The sequence below is a fragment of the Lepisosteus oculatus genome, chromosome 4 (assembly GCF_040954835.1).
Source record: "Lepisosteus oculatus isolate fLepOcu1 chromosome 4, fLepOcu1.hap2, whole genome shotgun sequence".
In the NCBI taxonomy this organism is placed as follows: domain Eukaryota; kingdom Metazoa; phylum Chordata; class Actinopteri; order Semionotiformes; family Lepisosteidae; genus Lepisosteus; species Lepisosteus oculatus.
In genome coordinates, this window is record NC_090699.1 from 49490300 (window position 1) to 49508516 (window position 18217).

General features: G+C 36.9%; 1 long non-coding RNA gene across 1 annotated transcript in view; it reads right to left on the reverse strand.

Annotated features, from left to right (window-relative positions):
* Positions 1–7000: 7000 nt before the first annotated feature.
* The window catches only part of LOC107077368 (uncharacterized), a 38770-nt gene continuing 27553 nt past the window's right edge, over positions 7001–18217 (reverse strand). The window contains exons 2-4 of the long non-coding RNA XR_001478414.2: positions 9913–9993; positions 8887–9025; positions 7001–7761 (exon numbers count right to left, since the gene is read on the reverse strand). This is a non-coding gene — a long non-coding RNA (uncharacterized lncRNA). The remainder of the gene's footprint in view (positions 7762–8886; positions 9026–9912; positions 9994–18217) is intronic.

Sequence of the window (18217 nt, forward strand, 5' to 3'; positions counted from 1 at the left end):
GCCTATCAGCACATTACACATCCTTCTCTAATAAGTGACAGAATAACTACCAATTTACAATACATCAAATAACCCTATAAAAGTTTTCATTCCAACACAGTTATTCACTTGCACTAATTAATGTTTTAATGTTTTTTTATTGATCTCCTTGTTAATTTACAGACTCCTGCTTACCTGTTTTATTCATATAGACATTTATGCGATCCCCGCTCAGTTAGTTTATTAATAGCTTGTTCACTTATTTCTGTCTAAACAGCTCTTAATAGGTGATCAATTTATCAAACACAGGAGGAAATGGCAATTTAACAAACCATGACATGTTTTTTTTCTTTTGCCAGATGCCGGTTACAGCATTGAATTCAAATGAAGGCAGATCTAAAACTCAGGGATTGGCAAGGAGTGATCCATCCATTTATTTTTTCACTGCATCTTCCAATTCAACCAGACCACCTGGAGGAAACCTATGCCAACACAGAGAGATCATACAAGCTTCACGCAGGTACTGTAACACCCCAGGTCAGGAAATGAATCCAGGTCTCCAGCACTGTGAGGCAGCATTGCTAACAATGTGCCACCATGCCACCTGTCTAGGGTCGATGCCTAGAACATATCCTGTTTGACCTCTGAAAAACTTGAGTGTAACGAAATGTCCCAAACAAAAAAATTAAATCAATAAGCCTATGATTAAGAACACAACTGGAACAAGAACAAGAAGACACAGGGTTCCCAGGAGCAACAGCTTTATCCTTATGAATAGCCCAGTATTCCAGCACAGGCAGTAGAGTGGTGGTTTGGGATGTGTTGATTGGGGTTTATCTTATATGAAAATTACATCTTTCAGTGCAGGAGACCATGAATAAATTCACATTCATTTTTGTTTGCATGAACGATGTTTCAGTGTGGGGCTGTCATTATTACGGCACATTAATGTGAACTGTATAGAATGCATCAGTAAAGCTGCACACTGTTTTATCCAGTTTAATTATTTTCATTAACAAAACATGCAGGAGCTCTGTAAGTAAACTGATGAAACCCTAGCAATGGGAAATTATTAATCTGCCTTTTTTCAAGGTTAAAGAAAGTCTAGAGTATTCTGAACATTATACTTTCATCGTTTTTAGTGTTGCCTTTCTCTAATCATTGTTGCACAATCAGATTCAACATGTCAGATTCCACAGTAAAATTATTTTAGTTAAATACTTTATTCTGTGCCTTACAATTATTTTTTCTATTTTTCAGGAAGTCAGCTACAAATGGTTGACTTTAGACCACTAGCATATAATTATACCTTTGGCCTGGATAGATATTTTAAAGGAACAAGTAATAGGTTTATTTCATGCTGAAAAAAAGAAGAGAGAAAACACAACGTTCCGGCCGTGGAGCCTTCTTCAGGTGTGAGGATAGGTGTACTTACACAGCTCCCTAACACCTGAAGAAGGCTCCACGGCCGAAACGTTGTGTTTTCTCTCTTCTTTTTTTCAGCATGGAATAAACCTATTACTTGTTCCTTTGCAGCCTACGCATGCTGGTGCAGCTACCCACCTAGATATTTTAAAATGTCTCCTAGAGATGAGAATCCTGGAACAAGTTAGCATAGAGACCGAGGCACGTGTTCCCTTAAGGAGGGGACAAGGCTGCTTGGCAAATTGCTTGTGGTTATTGTATCAAAGTTTACTTGTGACTGTTGTGCAGAGAAATGCCACTTAAAGACCAGAAAACCTTCAGTACCAAACAAAGGAAACCAAATGGGATTTGGACCAATAGTTTAAGAAAGAATCAAACAGCCGAATTCACTAAACAAGATTCCAGATTCCTAAGGTTAACTTTGGAACTTGTTAATTCCCACATCTTGGAATTGGAAGGTCTAGGTGTAACATTATGAAGGCACATCATTGTCATTGCCATCTAAGCTGAAACGCATTAGTTGTTTGATTGTGGAAGTCAGGAAAATAGCAAACGACACATTATCAGCACGGCTGGAATAGAACAGGCGGAGCAAATCGGCAATAGGAAAATAGCAGGCCAAGAAGGCAAGCAATTAGCCAGTCAATTACTGCTGTGCTCAGCTCAATTTCCTAATTAATACTGCAAACAGAGATGTTAAATGGCATTGTCTGAAAAAAATATATAGACACACACAGTTAAGTTACTATTATCATTAACACTGATCATCAAACAGGGTGCTGACAGCTCTAGAATAGAGAATACTGCATGAAAAACTGGTATTTAATATACCATAAACCAAAAATATTAGGTGTGATTAATTAGCCAGAAAGAATGCAATTTAGTAAGTACTACCTTCTGATAAACTGTTGTCTTGTAAATTGAAGTGGCAAAGAACATTTCCTATGAAGACAAAAGGCAACCAAAATAAATTACCAATTAGAATTCTGAAACCATAGACAAATTATAGATCACAGGGAACATTTTGCATATTACATTTTATTTAAAAAAATATTTTTATAAAAATAAGGCCAGGCCTGAATTACCAATGAAAAAGTCACAAACACTAATGGTAATGACAACAGTGTGTTGGCCAGAGGTCTGCTGCTTTAGCTCAATGGAAACTTGCCATTAGTGGTTGAACAGTTTACTGACTTCAGGCCTACATTCCCAATACATCTTAGAATGCTACAACCTGGTAATGACTTGCTCCTGGTATTCTGATGATTAGAATGATGTCTATAAGGTACAATACATTGTGAAACCATTAAAGCAGGGAAAAGAGATGGTCTCTGACCCAACTCTTTTCGTAAATAATCAGTACACTTTTCATCCCTCATGGCACAGGTTTCAGTCTTTGTCCCCAAAAACAAAGTTTTATTCATGCTTCTATAAGACTGCTGAATGCTCAGTGCTCATTAATGTTGAATGTATGTTTCAATGTATACCTGTTTACGCATCACTGAACTCTACTGGGTTTTTCTGTCTTATGTCCCTAAGAAAGAAGAATCAGAAGACTATGGTTTTAAAAATATGTCAGAGAGATGTTATGAAGCGTCAAAAACGTGTGTGTGTAATTTCACTATTTCAAACATTTAACATGCTTCGGGGTGCACGATCCTTTTCAAATTTATGGACATATCTGTTTTGGTCATCTCCAGGCTGCAGTACTTGACCAAGAGTAAGCTTCAAGGTGCAGTATAGTTTCTTCAAGGTACATTTGCAAAATTACACCAGCAATCCATTAAAATAAATGTATAATATAGCAGTAACATGGCAGCTATCATATTACATTGTTCTGGTAGGAAAACTTTATGGTACAATTTTTGGCCCACTATTGACATGTGGTTGTCCCTCATCTGGCAGCAGTGAGAGAGCTGAGAAAAATTGTCTTCTGGTTGAGCTTCATTGCTCCCCTTGTCCAGAAAATCAATACTGATTTACCACCCATTTATAACTGCTCCCTCAGTGAGCTTACAATATATACATTAACCTACAGTAAACTGTACTGAATATATACTCATATGTCAGAATTTTAGAAATTCTATCAAGAAACACATTCGAATTCTGTTGCTGGATAGAGACACCAGACAATTATTTTGTAAATTGCCACCCTGAACAGGATGTACTGTGAATTTCACAAGACTTTGAAATATTTGCAGCACCGTCCCATCCTAATTTTTAAGCACATCTGCCTTCAGCTGAGGTTCTGATGAGGGTTTTGTCACGCGAGTGGTGTGAGAGTGACATGCAGGTTCCACTGGTTTGACCAGTTTTCAGTAGGAGTGTCGTCTGAGGACTGCTCTAGCCAGGGAAGTGTCTCACGCCTCTAATGTCAACCACACATTTTACCAGCCACTGAGAATCCATTCAGGAACAAAGGGGTTCCTGACATTGTTAATATTGACTGCATTATAATAATGTATGGACAGTGTGAAGTAAAACTGAAATCACAAAAGTTGTTGTGAAAACTATTTATGTTTTCAGTAGTGTTGTATCAGTAGTAAGGTTGAAGGATAGAATTTGGGGTTAGTGGAGAAAACATTCACTAGAATGGCCTGAGCTCTAACTCTTCATTACTGAATGAACAGCACAATGCCAGATAAAAGAAATTTCTGACCAGGCAGAACAATACTCTCAGCCTACTGGGCCAATCAGCACATTACACATCCTTCTCTAATAAGTGACAGAATAAGTACCAATTTACAATACATCAAATAACCCTAAAATTAATTTTCTGTAGAGCATGGGGGAACATAATATAGGGATATAGGAAAAATATAACTTCTAACTCAGCAATAATGAACAAACAACACAATGCCCACTAATAGAGCTTTCTGACTGGGTGTGAACAAGTCAGGACACGCAATAAGCACACTGCACAATATTCTCATATACCTATTGGATGACTACCTATTTAAATTAAAATTCAGTGATAATCTCGTAAATAAACAGTCATTTCAAATATGTAGCAGCTAGAGACTGGTTTTGCCTTCAGTGTGGCCATGTCTTCACTGTGCTCTTGTTGTTGTTTTTTACCTTCATTTTAACTGACATTTCAACTGACAGGTCTGGTCACTGTTATGATGTGAAACATCACGAAGGTAAAGGCTAAAGCCTTTACATAAAGGCAACCACACATCTAATCAGAAACACTGCCACCTATTGGTATAAATGTAACTCCATGTCAGTGCAAACTTTTGCAAAGTTTTGTTACTTTGAGGACAAGAACAATTTTCTAAATAATAGTAAACAAAACTACTATGGTTAATTACAATACTGCTACTGAAATAAAAATGCATTTTGGGTCTAAAACACAAAAACGTACAGTATGCTGTTTTATAATGTGACAACTTTATGATTTACTTTAAAAAAATAATTTAATGCAGTTGATCATTTTTGTCATTTAAAAAGGCTTTTAAAGGGTTTTTTTTTCTTTTCATTTTCAGGCAATAATGGACTTAAGAATGGAAATCATTCGTTATTCTGTTTAGGCTGCCAAAACATTTCTATCCTATTTGCTGTTTATATATTTGTATTCTGTGCCTTTACTAGATCATGCCAAATATTCAACAACCTTTAAGAATATTGATTAAATTAACATCTGAAAGTTTGTTAAGGATAAAACAGGAAGTGAAGTGAAGTCCAAAACAAAATGAGACAGGATTGTGAATTATATTCAAAGGAGCACATTTTTAAATATGTCTAAATCTTGATGTTTTTTTCCATTATGTTAGTAACTCTATAAGACTAAAATTCATTTAATAGTACTGGAATTGAAATTCAATACTGTGCCTTCTTATTAATGGATAAGAAGAAATGGAGCGTTAACTACTATAATTAAAATAGGGATTTTTCTTTCTTTTGTAAAAGAATGTGTACCATATCAGCCTGAGTCAAGACACTAGTGTTTAAAACACTGTAACCTGAATAGCACTAGGTAGTGTATTTTCTAGAAATAATCTATCTTTAAACTGACTTTCCCAAGACTAAGGAGGATATGAATTAAGAATACCTGTGCATCCTAACTAATAAAAAGCATAAAGTAGCTATATTCAGAACAAATCAAGACTGGGTTCCCTGTGCTGTTCTGAATTCACAGGTGTGGCTGCAGCAGGTTTCTATCAAACTACAGATTCCCCTTCCTCATTGCGACAAAAACGGTAATTAAAATGACAGAACAGCAGCTGTGGTGTTTACGGCATTCTCCTGTCTTGTTCTTCCTGTTTCCTGCAGTCATGGCAGCTTTGGGCAAACATTTTTTATTCTCTTGTGCTGTGTTGTTGTCGACCAGTGGGGACATTTTATATATTGTTTCCCTTCTACTTCCACATACAGTATGATGTAAATGTTCTATAGATTGTAAGTATAAGGGTATCTGCTATAGAAATATAAGCATGATGTTAACAATAATAACATTTGAGGAAACACACCGCAGCTATAATGATCCTCTCTGTGTTTATGTGTAAGTCAGTAAAACCTTATCCTTCATGCCATCAACCAGATAAGCCTAAAATTAATTTTATGGGGAATTTGGAATGCTGGGTAGCACGGTGGTGCAGTGGTTAGCATTGCTGCTTCACACCACTGGGCTTGAATTCCAGACCTGGGGTGCTATCTGTGTGGAGTGTGTATGTTCTCCCTGTATTAGGTTTCCTCCAGGTGCTCTGGTTTCCTCCCAAAGTCCAAAAAATATTTGGTAGGTTAATTGGTTTCTGGGAAAATTAGCCCTGATATGAGTGTTTGTGTCTGTCCGCCATGTGATGGATTGGTGTTCAATTCAGGATGTATCCTGCCTCCAGCTCTGAAATGGATGAAGAGTTTAGAAAATGAATGGATGGACATGGGATACTTAAGAGAGAACATCATAAGAGGATATACAGTATTGAAAAATTACTGATCTATCATCAATCCAAATATAAATAAGGGATGGTCGAAATAGAAAAAAAAAATCTACTTCAATTTAATTTAATTTTTGAAACTTAAAAAGTTTTGAAAATGTGGTGTATATTGATGTTTTTTAAGAATCCATTAAAGACTGTAATCACTGTGAATGCATTCTGAGACATGTATTCATCTCTGAGACATTAGCATTCAGACAGAATGATGTTCCTAACTTTAGAAATCCATAATTGTGATGGAGTCCACCCACTCAGTTCACAGAAACAATCTACATAGCCTTTTCTTTCTATGGCATTACAGAACATGACCAGTTATGTCCAGTTAGGTCTGCTTAGGGTCCTCGTTGTATGTCCAGTTTTCTAGTTAAGTGGCTGAATGAATTAAGCTGTATGAAATCAACTTCCCTTTAGAATTTAACAACAAAGGTTTAAAAATAGAAACACATACAAATACTCGGTATTAGTGTTTCCATTATTTTCTATAACCTCTACACATGTACAGTAACAACATCTCTATTTCATCTAAAGAGGAAGCCAGCTTTCATCAAAATAGTGGAACTTGAAAAGAACAAAAGAAGTTTAAAAACATTAGAAACAAGAAGTTGATTTTTTTTTGTTAAATAAACAAGAATGAACAACACCCCCACTGAGGAAAACAGGTACTTACTTTGTAATTTATTTGTGCTTTTGGATTAAACAGGGCTGTGAGTTTGTCACCATTTAATTAGGAAACATTTGCTATGCAAGCATATACGGTAATGTATGTATATTTCTTAGATGGCTTGCTTTTTCTTTATAACTTATAATATCTAATTTATATAAAGATTGAACCTTGCACAGATAATGTATATTATAAACTTTGTCATTGTGACTGCACTTGCCTTCATAGAAGTAATATGTTTTCACTGTGCTTCGAAAAATCCTGTCCTGTGCTTATGATATGATTTTAACCACATTTTGGTAAGAAAAGTAATTTATTTAAGCAGAAAACAAACAAAGCTAATCCAATAAAAATCTAGAATTGGAGGACTACCGCACTTATAACTGCTAACAGGTGAGAAAATAATGAAGAAAAGAACTACATGGACTAGAAGGTTTCAAAAAATGGTATATCACTCCAGTCCTAGCCAGGCTTCACCAATTCTGTGGCTCCAAGTGAAATCTAATATGTTTACATTTAGTCTGATTTTGCAGAGTATAGAATACTAAGACAGAAAGAGTGAAAGTGACCAGTACTCATGCCTTTAATGTGAAAGTGTGCCAGGCATGGGTTCTCTAAACATCTCTAAGTTTTGTTTTTATTCAAGGACAAAACAAAGCTTTAGGCAGATCTAGAACCTGGAAAGACTAGTTCACAAAGCAAGATCGCAGCAAGAGAAAACTCAGATCTTCACAGAAGCATTTCCATCGTCTGCTCCTGCAGAATATAAAAGAGTACGTGGGATAATTTCATTTTCCATTTTACCACAACCCTGAAAAGTCTTACATTTCTATGGATTCTGTAATGGAGTAAGATCTGCTGATATTAAGCCTTCTATTTTCTGAAACCCAGTACTACACAGAAATGTGTTGCATGATGATAATACTTACATAAATCAGCAAAATTAACCCACATAATACCACAGTGCCCAATGAATCCACATAATACAAAATACACAGATTTATCTACTACTGTACATAGGTCTCTACTTATCATAACTGCTGTTCTTCTCATTCTATCAACTACTGCTACCCAAAAACCTGCTAAACACACAAATGCTTTGCAGGATGTGTGAAACCCTTTTATAAACAGTTAATCATAATCCTTACATCGGTATTCATCATAATGGATTAGGCTTCTAAGCAAAAGCAGCTGCATTCCTGTAAGCAAAGGAGCTGGAGGAGGGGCAGGTCAGTGAGAAGGGGTAAGATGAGGATTACTTTAATAAGGGTTAACAAAGGCTAAACTATCCGAAAAGGTCACTTTCAGGTTTTAGGTGTCATCATTTATTTCATACATTGATAAATCACTGTGCGGCATGCTTCTTCCCATTTTTTAATCTGTTTATCCAATACAGGGTCTTCAGGGGTGCCTATCCTAGCAAGAAATGGGCCCAAGGTAGGAGAATATGACACCAGTCCTTTGCAGTGTACTCAGTCACACCAGGGCCGGTTTTCCTAGCAGCCAATTAACCTACCAGTATGTCTTTGGACTGCATGAATAAAATCTATGATGTAATTCTAGTGCTATAATAATTCCTTGCATTTGTATATCACTTTTCATTCTGAAGGATCTCTCATTTCTTTCACTTATAGGGGGGACTCACTTCTTTCGTCACTGAGATGCAGCAGCTACTGTACCTGCATGATGTGTGGCTGCCATTTTATCACCTAGCAGGCTCACTGCACAGCATATCAGAGAGAAGCAAGAAATATCTTTACCAATTGAATTAAGGGGGAACTTTAGGTGAGCCAGACTGTACAAGCCCAAAGCAGAACTTAGCCATGAAACCAGCCCCTTTAAAGAGTCCCATGACATCTCTAATGATCAAGTTGTCAGGACCTTGGTTTAACATCTCATCTGAAGAATGGTGCCAACTATTTGGTCACACTTCTGTGGTCTGGATTTGCAACAGCAATTTTTCCGTTAGAGGTCTCCCATTTTGCTTTTGACCAGGCCCATCATTGCTTGCTTCTGAGGTCTGACAAGATAAAGCAGAAAGGTGGTAATGCAGCACTTAATAAATGATAATGTGTTGTGCTATATACCACACATACCTCACAGCTTAGGGAAACAGAGGAGGCCAGAGACTATACAATGCAAATACATCTTCACATGGTTCTAAATGGAGGAAGAAAACATAAACAGGCTGATTGTAACCATGACTAAGATAAAATGTCATTCTAATTAAATGGCTTATTGCTCTCTTCACCTTCTTTGAACAGAATTTCACACCACAATCTCACTATCTGAAGCAAACACTTGATATGTTATGATGTTATCTCAATTGGTAAAAACTAGCAGCATTTAATAAACCCATTTATCAGCTACACTGATGATGAATGGTTCTTTAGATCTCACAATAATTTTTTTTTCTAGTGAAAATAGAATAAAAAAGCACTCCTCTTTCCTGTTTATTATGTGATCAACCAGACAGAACGGATCATGTCTATAGAATACCTTCCTCATTTTATGAACACCTGACAACGAACATCCATGATGTTTTAGCTTGGCTGATTTTTTAGAGGCCCTCCGCATCTAATTTTTCTTTTTTCTGTGCACGGAAGTGACATTTATTTTATCTTGAGTCTTAGTCCAATTTTTGATCCTCAAGGGTAGTTTTAAATGGCCTTGTCTAGACTGTTTTGATTTTGAGTTCTTTCTACAAAAACATATGCGACCTTCAGAGTAGGTTACCATCAACATTCATCAGAAGAGTAATCAAACACCTTGTGCTGGTAATTGAAGATTACAATCCTCTGTTTTGTGAGAAGAATGAACTCGTGCACATTTAATATTTGGACATTTCTTTCATGGCACAATCACCTCCGAAGTGCTTGCATTTAGCTTTCTCCTCCCATACTCTACCTTCCATACCAGATCACTCAGATGTATAAAGGGTCAAGGCACCTGGTCCAAAGGCCAGTTGATGTCTTCCAGCACACTCAGCTGAAAAAGGAAAAGGAACATTTTTAAAGTCTCTCACAGTCAATGACCAGGTGTAACATAACTATTTATGGATAAACAAAAACGAAAACAGGTAATGGCATTATTGTCAGATTTTGGTACAGCTTCAATATGCATAGCGGCCTTTTCTAGTATGACATAGAGTATATAATATTGACTGTAAATGTTTAAACATCTGTGATGAACTTGAATTGTAGAGTTTATTTATGTCTTACTATATTGCTCTAGGAAATGAAATATGATCTTGATTGTATTAAGGTCAAAATCATTCTTAGACTAAACAGGAATAATCAAGCAATGTAAAATCTAATATTCTTCAGTGTTTAAAAAGATGCTGTCTGATTTTGCAAGACTTGTGCTCCCCTGACTGTAGCAGAAGGTACTGCACCATTGACAAGACTATGAAAGCACTGATTCTTCAGCTGCTAATAACTCTCTCAATGAAGCATCTGGTGAATCAAAGCAGGCCTGTAAATTGTAGTTGCACAATGCAACTGTATATTCTAGGTAAATTGAGAATGAGACAAACTTCTCTTTTGTAAATCACCCTGGTCTGATTATTGCTGAACTTCTGTTAGCAATTCAGAAACAATTCCATTTGTTGGAAAAAAAAACACAGTACCCTCCACATTTCATCAGCCATCACAAGAAACTTTATGTGCGCCACACTGTAATTTCAAACTGTCACTGCCACTTGGAGTGGAGCAACAGAGATAAACAGTGACAGGAGTCAGAAATTATTGTGAAAACTGTAGAGGAGGCATTTTCAGAAATCCAGCGATTGAAACTGAAAAATAAAAAAATCCTTCTCCTACCTCTAGACAGGGTGAATCCGAACGTCATTTACAACAGTAGTATTTGCAGTACCTACCCATTGAAAACTAAGATTAATGTTTTCTTCATACAACACAACATGAACCATCAGAGTTAACTGACAAACGTCCATTAAGCAAAGATGTGACACATATTTTTCAGAGCAAAATTACTTTTCTGCAGTAAAAGGCATTTATTCATGCGACACCTGCATCTCCTTACTATTCTAATTAGTATAATTTGCACCTTTAATTATCTTAACTCCATCAATTAGTGAAGCAGTAAAGTGGGGGCTGCAGGTGTTGTTGACATTTGTTAAAATAGAACTAATAAAGGAAGGAGACTGAATGAAGGTGTTGTTATGATGGTTTCTCATTGCAATTGTTGTTAGAAAATGAAACTATGAATAAAAAAATGATGAGATCATTTTCTTACTAGTTATTTTTTCATTTTGTTGTCAGTAGCTGTACATTTAAGAAATAGTGAGGGTCAGATTTGGTTGGTTTTTCAACCCAGTAGTTCAAACCAAACCCCCTAAAATGTAATGCTAATTGATGTAATGTAAGTAATAATAATAATTGCTTACACTTATATAGTGCTTTTCTGGACACTCCACTCAAAAAGCTTTACAGGTAATGGGGTCTCCCCTCCACCACCACCAATGTGCAGTATCCACCTGGATGATGCAACGGCACCCATAGTGCACCAGAACGTTCACCACACATCAGTTATCAGTGGGGAGGAGAACAGAGTGATGAAGTCAATTCATAGATCGGGATTATTAGGAGGCCATGATTGGTAAGGGCCAATGGTAAATTTTGGCCAGGATGCCGGAGTTACACCCCTACTCTTTTCGAGAAACGCCCTGGGATTTTTAATGACCACAGTGAGTCAGGACCACGGTTTTACATCTCATCCAAAGGATGGCACCTGTTTTTACAGTATAGTGTCCCCCTCACTATACTGGGGCATTAGGACCCACATGGGTCCCACAGGGTGAGCACCCCCTGCTGGCCCCACTAACACCTCTTCCAGCAGCAACCTTAGTTTTCCCCAGGAGGTCTCCCATCCAGGTACTGACCAGGCTCACACCTTCTTAGCTTCAGTGGGTTGCCAGGTGTGAGTTGCAGGGTAATATGGCTGCTGGCTCATTGATCCAGGTTAAGTTTCCAAAGTGCCCTGCACCTTAGTTTTGATCATTTTCAAGTTTTTATCACACTTCTTTTGATTCTAAGTTTTTGATTTAGTTAATAACCAGACTGCAAGCATCATAAGCAGTGTACATGAGGGGTTTTCAAGCCCTGAGGGTCATCAGAGACTGTACAGTGGGTCCCACAGGTCAGTATGTAAAGTATCTGTATCTCTGTCTACTGTATCTATCTATTGTCACACACTGGATCCCTTCTAACAGCAGCATTATTTTTTATAATTATAGACATCAGTTTGAATTCATATTAGGATCTGACAAAGTGATTCCCTGAAAAGTTAAAGAGCCAGAAAACGTTGAATAACTCTGATTTAGATTTAAACAATTTTCAGCAAAGAAACTTGCTGAAATGTTGGCTTTCTGTTTAGGAAAGTAATAGTGTTTTTTTTGTTTACTTAGAACATCCATTCATCATTTACCTACCACTTTATCCAATTCAGCATCACAGGGTAGACTATCCTGGCAAGAAATGGGCGCAGGCAGGGTACGCGCTGGGTGAGACTCCAGTTCATTGCAGGGCACACTCAGACAAACACCGTAGCCAATTTCCCGAGGAGGCAGTTAACTTGCCAGTACGTTTTGGACTATGGGAGTTAACCCACACAAAAAACACAGGGTGAACAAAAAAAACTTCACACAGATAGCTCCCTAGGTCCAGATTTGAACGGAGGGCCCCAAAGCTGGAAGGCAGTAACACTAACCACTACACTACCATGCCACCCTACTCAGACTATAAATTATGTATTATGTGTTTTAGTAGTAGCAAAATACATAAAAATCAATATATTTGAAGATGTCTTTCCCAGGAAAAAAAACGTTTCCAATCTTTAACCAGCCCCAGAATACCTCTGAGCATCAGCTCTGTATCTGTATCCACTCCATATATGTACAGTATCTGTTTCTGTATCAACTGGATCTGTATCTGTATCTATGAACATGACTTTTACATTTTCCACACTTACTGGATGTAATTTTGGATTGTATTTTCACACGTAACACAAATAAATTTCAGCCAACAACGCCAAATGGGGATTCTTTTAGTTTATAAAATGAAAACAGCAAAGTTGCTCTTAGCAAAAGTCTAAGCATGTGTTTAATGATTCCGATGTGCTTTCTAAGCGTGGTATTACTTTAGGCTTTAACATCAGCATAAAATTTCAATTTAGTAGCAGCAAAAAAATATTGCAGAAGTTACACATATATAAACCTGGGTATTAGATTCTGTGTGCAACAGCTGCAGATGGGAAATCCAGCAGAAAAAAGTTCTCAAACCAATTTATCTAAATTCTCAACAGATGTCTTCAGTTTTCCAAAACATGTTAACTGAAAAACAAGTGCAGACTGCAATCTAAGAATGATATGTTCATTTTATCCTGACCATTAAAATCTCTCCCTTTTGTTTGTTAAAAACATCTGTACATTCCTGTTCCTACTGAGCCTTTTAATAAGGTAAATAATGGTCTTCGAATAATTAGATAAAACAAAATAATCATATGTAAGCACCTTCTGCAGATTTTTAATATAATTTTTAAAAGGTTTTGATCTATTTTGAAGAGATAAACTAATTGTGTTTTCGCTGGGTAACGTTATGTATTTTTTTCTTGTTACCATGGAAGCATAGGATTTTACCAAGGGAAAAAATTTACGATAGCCTTACTGACTCTTAGGTAAATTATATGTATATTGAATAAAAATCCCTTAAAATAATGGCTTGAAATCCATTAGTGTCCTGTCTTTCCTCTCATACATTTTCATATGTACATGTGTTTAAATTTCAAAGAAAAAAGTGAGCATGATAATAGAGAATGCTTTTGATTGAAAAAAGAGCTCTGAGAAAATGATAAAGATATTATACTGTCAGTTATGACTTTTAGTGCTCATGGATATGCTGAATTCTGTCCTAATGCTTAGGCAACACAAGGATTCAGTGAACATTTGGGGAAATTCAGATGTGATTTTGCTGGATTTAAAAGCCTGTGCTCTCACCCTTCGTTCAAAATAGATTACTTGCAATAAACAACATTTGTTAGGCAGTGACTAGAAAGAGCACAGTGCAGCAATTTACTTGATTAATTGAATAACACTGACTCACTGTCTCTTTCATGGCAGTAGGCTTCTAAGAACAGCACAGAACGGTATCAAGATTATGGGCAGAATACCAGCAAACAAATAGCAAACTTAAAGTTTATTCAGAAAACCCTCTACTTCTGGATGACTGATATACCTGCCCACATTATCTGGAGGATTCATACTAACATCTTTGTCATCTGCCAACACTCGGTAATTGATAACAGATGCAATAGGAATCATTTGGAGAAAAAGTTACAAAGGACAATGTCTTGAAAACTTATTGCAATTCACTTATATATGCAATTCTTGTTCTTCCAGTCTGAAAGACAAGTGGCCTTGAAGCCTAGGCCACTGATGACACTTGATTTTCAGCTAAGAATAACTGTTCTTGATCATAGAAGGGCAACAAATTGGGAGGGTGCATTTTCTAGCCAATATGCAGGCCTCCAAGAGACGGGAAAGAGCCTTCTTTGACGGTCTTGACAGCTCTGCCACAGACACAATTATAGGCCAGCAGTACTACATTGTATTGTTGCTCATCCAAAACCCTAATTTACCCTTGTCTATTTCCCAGCCTGAAAATATCTGCTTCCTATTTCTATTTCCTCATCTTTCAAAACGGTACCACATTAAAGTGTTCTTCACTGAGCATCTGGATTCCTTAACCTACCATAGCGAGATCCATCGCATACAGTAAACACTTATTACATGCTAATGTTATACAGGTCAAGACCATGTTCTTGAAAGCTGTATGAAAAATGCACTGCTGGGCATTGTTTTGCTGAACCTTATCTGTTCAATACTTGCTGTTATACTTTGAAGGCTACTACAATCAGCATGCAAAACACTCCATTTTGTGTAAATTTAAGATTTTACACAAATCTCTTGTCAGTAAGATTAACATATTTATTGAAAGGCCATCTTAAAGCACAGACCTTATTTTAATGATCTGAAAACAGCAGCTTCTCAGATCATTTAAATGGAACTCAAGCTCCCACAATGTAATGTATCCTTAATAGAATCTGAATGTAAAGTTGCCTGTCTGTCTGCTGCAGAATCCTTCGTCGCTTCACTTTATTCATTAGAAAGGATTCACAGCAAAAAAAATATCAATGACAGATACTCCTGTACATTTTTACTCTAACTATACACCTTTATTAACAAGCCATAATAGAGATGATACAAAACGCAATTGTAATTCCTTACAAAAAATTCCAAGCTAAGGTCTGAATATGATTCATTTATGTTTTCAGATAGATTTACTCAGGTCTGCAAATAATGACATTCCAAACTAAACTGACCTAAAAAGAGTGTTGCATTACCTTGCACAATTTATATAATATGATGATCTAGATTAGTCGATATCCTTTCAAAAGCCACATTATTAACACTATTTAACACTGCATTATTAACATATTTTCATTACTAGAGCAGGAAATGACTGTAATGTAAATATGGGATTTGTTTATCTTCTATTTCTGGCATTTCTTACTTTCTGGCTACTGGTTCGGATGCCAGAGGCAGGTGAGGTTAATTTTGCATTGAAGTAAATACATCTGAGTGTTTTGTAAAGTTGCAAAGCTGTAGGTTTAAACATACATATTATATGCCTTATTAGAATCACACTTCTCAGCACAGGAAACTAACACCTCTGCTTAAACGATATATACTGCAAATACATTCATGTATGACATGATTTTCTCTGAGCTTTTGGCACAAAATTGGGACATTTGTTAATGTATATTTCAACCTCTCAAACACCTGTGTACTGGAAGATTGTGTTATTCCACAAGGGGTCATGGAGAATCTGCTGTAACAGAAAGCTGACAACCGTGACTGACAGTCAAGCTGCTGTTGAAGGATTTAGTCTATTAAAGAACCCCGGGAAAAGGATCTCTTTAATACTTCTTTGTGGAGTTTGGATGTATCCATGTGGGTGGCAGGTTGAAACTGGCAAACTTTTAAAAGCTGTGTGTGTAATGACCTGCCTACAGAGATTGAAATTGTCCCTGACATTCTCCTGGCATTTCTTCAAGACTTGTGTGTTTCAACAGCACATATTATTGTCTCCTTTCTCACTGCACCAAACCTTTTCCTTTATTTCTGCTGCTTTACTACATTTTCTGTCATGTTTCCAAAAAACTGCTTGCATGTTTTTCTACATGTTTTTCTTTTACTTTTTTCCACTACACACTACCACTCCACTACCAAAAATTGCGCTTTCCAAAATTTCTCCACCATCTAAATTGTATTCTAATTACCCATAAATACCCTACTTCTGGGCATCTGTATTTATCACTTTCTGCAGGTTATTCTTATGCTGATACATTTTAAATCTGTGGTTTGTATTTTCTATGCTTTATTACGTTGTCTGGTTTGTTTATCCATGTATTGCTCTGGTTAAGAGCATCTGCTACGCTCAATATTTCAAGTGCAATATCTACCCAGAAGACGCTGGTGATATCTTCTCACTAACAGCTATAAAGGTGAAACACTGCACACTGGTTAAAGGCTAAATGAAGCAGTTCCAGGATGAATAAACAGTACAGCACAAGGGCAGCAAGCAAGCAGGAGAACAGCGAGCAGCATCTCTACATATCTTCAATGGGCACGCTCGTCAAGCACCCACACCAGCACTGCAACAGTGACATCTAATGGTCAAACTAAGTAATAAAGCATCAAGCTTTACCGCATGGGGCTGTGCATATTTCAGGGGTCTCCAAATCCTTTCGCTACCCTCCAGACCTGCCCATTTCTAAATTCAATTGGAAGGTGATTTGTTACATTAAGTAATGTATCAATAATTTGCATCACATACCTGAATACCCTTCAGTTTTCAAGGACATTATTCTAAACAATGTACTTTCTTATATATAGCATTAATTTATGGTTGCACCCAGTGTTTAAAAATAAGTGACTAATGATGATTAGTAAGACCTACTAGATTGGGGATCTCCAGAACAGCTGTTGTAGACACCTGACAATTTGTTCCAATTTGTTCCAATATTATGACTTCTTAAACTACCCGTACTGTATTTACTATGGTTCTGACTGAATATCATTAATAATATATGCATGATATTAATGAATGGTGACAATAACCATTAAATAATATTATTAATAATGTTTGGAATAGAATGTCACATTTCTTAATGCTCATCGTCAATGTCTCCAATCAATTTTGAAAAACCACTTAAGAACTCCCACGTCTTACAAAAACAGATCGGGTAAATGATAAGCAACTAATTTCATATTCATTTCTGTTCCTGGTGTAAATGCATGCAAATGCTGAGACATTTTAAAACTGGTTGTGCATGTTTCTGTTCTAAAGATTTGATGGTAAGAGTACTGAAAAAGTATGAATTTAGGAACAGTCAACACTGAGCAGACATATCTGTCACGCCCTCTGCAGCCAGAGGGCGCTCCTTCTCTGTCCTGTCTCTTGTTTCCGGTTCTTTGCTGTCCTTCCACTGTTTCTCTCTCTCTGGGGCTATATATTTCTGGGTCCTTAATTTGCCTGTGCTTAGCATTGACGGTCAAGCTTATGGAAAGGCTAATATACAACAGAATAAGCGCTATCGTAGACCCACAGCTCCCAAATGAACAAGCAGGTTTCAGGCCAAATAGATCAACAACCAACCAGGTCTGCTGTATGGTTGATGATATTGAACAATGCTTCCAAGAAAAAAAGAAAACTGGTGCTGTTCTTGTGGACTTAACAGCAGCTTATGACACAGTCTGGCATAAAGGACTCATTCTCAAACTGCTTCGTATTATCCCAAACAAGAAAATGGTCCTCTTTATCCAAGAACTAATCTCTAACAGATAATTTACCTTAACACTGGGCAACGATACCTCCAGGAAATTTTACATTAAGAATGGCATCCCGCAAGGCTTGGTGCTGGTGCCAATGCTATTTAACATCTACACAGCTGACCTGCCATGTACAACTGCCAAAAAGTAGATATACGCAGACAACATCACTATTATGCATTGCTCCACAGACATTAAAGCAATAGAAACTACACTATTGAATGACCTAAACAAGCTGAACTGCTACTTCAAAGAATGGAGGTTAAAACTTAGCATCACCAAGACAGTGAGCAGCATTTTCCA